The following is a 4,107-nucleotide window of genomic DNA, read 5'->3' as shown; positions in this document are numbered from 1 at the left end:
TAACTTGAACCAAGCTTGAATCGTGGGACGGTCAAGCGGAACGGAGCTGGTTGAATCACGGAACTTTGAATAATTTATGTTTAATCCTCGCTAATTCGCGGTGAGTAGTACAAATCACGTAGGAGCGCCAACGCAGTGTTGACACAGAATGCTGTGATACACTATCACTAATTCTATTGATGCACGTCGATTCTCGGGCAATCGTACTTTCGGCAAAATGTCAATTCAACGACGCCTTGTGATAGTGAATGTTGATGGCAAATCCATTTTCAAAGCGATAAAATCTTTTCTTTTCCACAGACCAGTTTTGAACACCATCATTAAGGATGGAAACCTCTTAAGCCATATATAAAAGTCGTACAATGTCCAACGTCACGAAATACTTGCCTCAGGGTTGCTGGATCTCTTTTCGGGTTTTGGCAATTGGTGTAGTCCAATAAAGAAAAAGGGTCCTCTATGGGGACCAGTCCCATTACGACGACAGAGTTGTCAAAACCAGATGGGCAGAAAAAACAGGATACCTTGAATGTAGTAGGTGTTTCACGACAAGAAACAATAGTAAGGAAATGTCCAAAATTTTACGTGACCGCAGTGGATAACGTGACACAACTTTAAATTTCAATTTGGATTTGAAAAGCTATCAAAAACCATGAGTCCAATTTCTCTAGTTTGCTCATGGCAAATTGTGGGGGATGTAAAAGACAAACCTAAATACATTGCATAACAAGCTCCTTTACACTTGATATTTTTCTTCTTTTTTTAATGTTTCCGTCCACCAGGGTCAAAAGTTTTGTCATGGGTCAGTTATTAATTTTGGGAAATACCTGTTATTTCGCTATGTACGCGTAGTTTTATTTGGCTTAGGGTGAATATAAGCGGCTTCCACGTATTAAGAATTGCTTCTTAACATGCCTAAATTACTTTTTCTTTTTTTTTTTTAATTGTATCTGCAAATTTCAATCTTGTTTTAGATTGTAATTCGTTGTAGGAAAAGCTTTTCAATCATGATTTAATGCCCTGAGTTACAGCAAACCCTAAAAAACATCATAGAAAAGTAAATCACTCAATCAAATGCGTGATGGTGTGCGAAAACACTGCAGATGCCTTTATATGGATTGATAAATCAAACAAAACAGCCCCATTTTGAGGACTTTCAACAATTAACAAACATCATTACTAATGATTTTGGCACGAAGGTACGATACCCTCTGAAATCAGTGGACGCAATGACTTCTACACCTTGTGATGCCTGAAACTTGAGCCTCCAGCCATTTTTCTTGCTCCAACAAACAACATTCCTGCTTACTCTAACGTACATTTCGACTTGTACTCGCACTTACAGCATAGCATGTGGTAGAAGTTCTTGAACGGCCAAGATATGTTTGCAATGCTGGATCATGTGTAGAGAACGTCATGTTTGTACCCTTTGGAAGATTTAACGAGGAGATTGGAGATGAAAAAAGATTCCTACTTACTCTAACGTACATTTCGACTTGTACTCGCACTTACAGCATAGCATGTGGTAGAAGTTCTTGAACAGCCAAGATATGTTTGCAATGCTGGATCATGTGTAGAGAACGTCATGTTTGTACCCTTTGGAAGATTTAACGAGGAGATTGGAGATGAAAAAAGCAAAATTTGAATCCATAAAACCCTGCATCTTTGTGGGAAAACATTAATTTGGGGGTAAGGTTAGCTTTTTCACAACTGTAAGGTTAGGGACCCAAAGAAGAACCATTGACCCAGGTTTTCCAGTCCAGGTCGTTGGTTGTGAATGAAAGTGAAGGGAGGACACATAGTCTGACAAATTCCTGCCTGATCAAGTGTTTTCATGTTCTATTTGGATTATATCATTGTTTCAACGACCAACACTTGCATAATTGCATTTGTGGTATCTCCCTATTACAATTGTAATTCCAGAGAGCGCGATCATGTTGTCCTCTATAACGAGAGCTGTCTTGAGTACGTGGAAGATTTATATGCCAACGCTACGATCCATACCGAGATTGATGATAGCTCTTGGAGGATGACTAGCGCCAAAAAAAGCAATTTTGCAAAAGTTATGTTGATCAACGACTTGCCAGGGTTTCTTCTGTACACTGGAATCCTTGGGTGATTATGAGTGAAGTCCAAGTGTGACCGTAAATCAAGCTTTATATGTTACGTAAGGTCATCTACTCTTGAACGTAATGCGCTCAAAATCAACCTATAGAAATCGACGCTAGAGATCTCACATCTTGCTCCAAAAGCCATTAAACAACACTGCTGAAAACTAAATGGGCGAAAGTCAAATTACATTGGCGAGGATTGCCAGGATGGTTCCATCCGAACAGGAGTATCAATAAGGTAAATAACCAAATAAATAATCAATGTCACTTGCACTGAAACACAATAATTGTGGTAGTAATTATGATTTGAACTTTAAATGATTCTAATGTCAAATGCTCACCCTTAAAGTGAAATTGATTGCATTTGAATGGGCTTTTGAGTTGCTATTGTGAAGGTTTTCCTCTATTGTCACATATTTACAATTCTTACCTTGTAATTATAGTTCTATAGAAAGTCTGATCCACCTAAATCTGAAATTTATGACTGTCTTTTGGCGCCATTGAGGGGGTTGGATGTTGTGGCTTTGAATCTTGTCATATTTGCAATGTTTCATAATTTACATCTTCTCAATTTAATCGTTTTTTACATATTGACAGTTTGTGCCTTTTTGTAATATTTGCCCAATCATTAATACATTTTTGACATAAAGGGAAACAATTACCCATTTCAGTTGCCATCATCGATCTTGAAGTACAGGCAAAATAAACTTTTTGTCTTATACTATTTGTTATTCATATTTTAGAAGAGTTAATGTAGTGAGTAACGTCATACTCTTTGTTTGATGAGGAATGGTTAGATAATTAAATGCTCTTTTTGGCTCCTTTTGTTGGGTATAACTAAAGGCTTGCATAATTGGGCGCGCGGCTACTGAAATGAGGAAGAACAAGAACGACCAGCGCTTTGGTCTTTCCTCAATAAAAGGGACAGGTTACAGTTTCAGTTACTTCGGCCGAAATGAGTAGTTCATTACTCAATCATTTCTCGTAAAAAGTATAGAATGGCGTTAGTTGTTATTTAGTTATTTAGTTAGTTAGGTTCATTGTTATATTCTCAGATGTCAGCTCTCTCGCTCAGCCCACTATCTGTTGATTAGTGTCCTAATGGCGGACGTCGGGGATTAGTTGGCCACCAGAGGTCGTGGGGGTGGAGAGTACCTAGAGACCAAGGATGACCCAATGATCAGCTTGTAAACACCCCAGGGATAGGTTGGGCATTGTTTGAGCTACAAGAAGCTAGATTGCCAATTGAAAAAAGCTGGTCATTAAGCAACAGTTAAAAAGGTGACTAATTTGGAAAGGGATCCAAGGGTTTTTGCTAAATCTGGACAATAAGTTAACTAATTCATTGAATTTCTCGATGCCCACGTGAAGCTTTCCATCAATGTTAAATTCAAGTAGCCTTGGAGAGTAGCATTTGATACTTGAAAAAAGGAAAGCAAGTGCCAAGTGTAGGTGCCTTTGCAAGGACGGCTCATAACTCAACGGTTCAAATTGCTTCAGATAGGGTGCAGATAAGAGGCGGGACTTAAAAAGGGCTGAGTATGACTGAAATAGCTAAATCGAAGCCATGACAAATGAGCATTATGTCATACGGAAACTGTGCATGAAATGAGGACAGTCAAAAACGGTGTCACAATGACGCCAAATCTTATATGTAATTGATACTTTTGTTTTCACGTTTGGTCTTAAAGCTCAATCCTTGATCCCTGACAAATTTGTCAGGCTTCTGTAATATCAGGGATCAAGAATTGAGCATTTGGATTGGGTTCGGGGTGCTAGGGTCGGAGAGGTGAGCCCCTAGCCTGGCCAGCAAAGCCAGCCATCACATCGTCCATTTCCAATTTTCATTAGGCAGATTCATGTCCGGTATCAATTTTTGGTTCTCCGTCTGTGGGTGTGGTTAGTGTCTAAAAGTTTCCTTTGAAGAAAAGTTGGGTAGGAGATTCGGACCAGGGACCTCTCTCATTCTAGGAAACTGCGCTAACCACTACACCACTTC

The sequence above is a fragment of the Tigriopus californicus genome, chromosome 7 (assembly GCF_007210705.1).
Source record: "Tigriopus californicus strain San Diego chromosome 7, Tcal_SD_v2.1, whole genome shotgun sequence".
NCBI lineage: Eukaryota > Metazoa > Arthropoda > Copepoda > Harpacticoida > Harpacticidae > Tigriopus > Tigriopus californicus.
The sequence above is the reverse complement of the archived record's forward strand: the minus strand, read 5'-3'. Positions refer to the sequence as shown.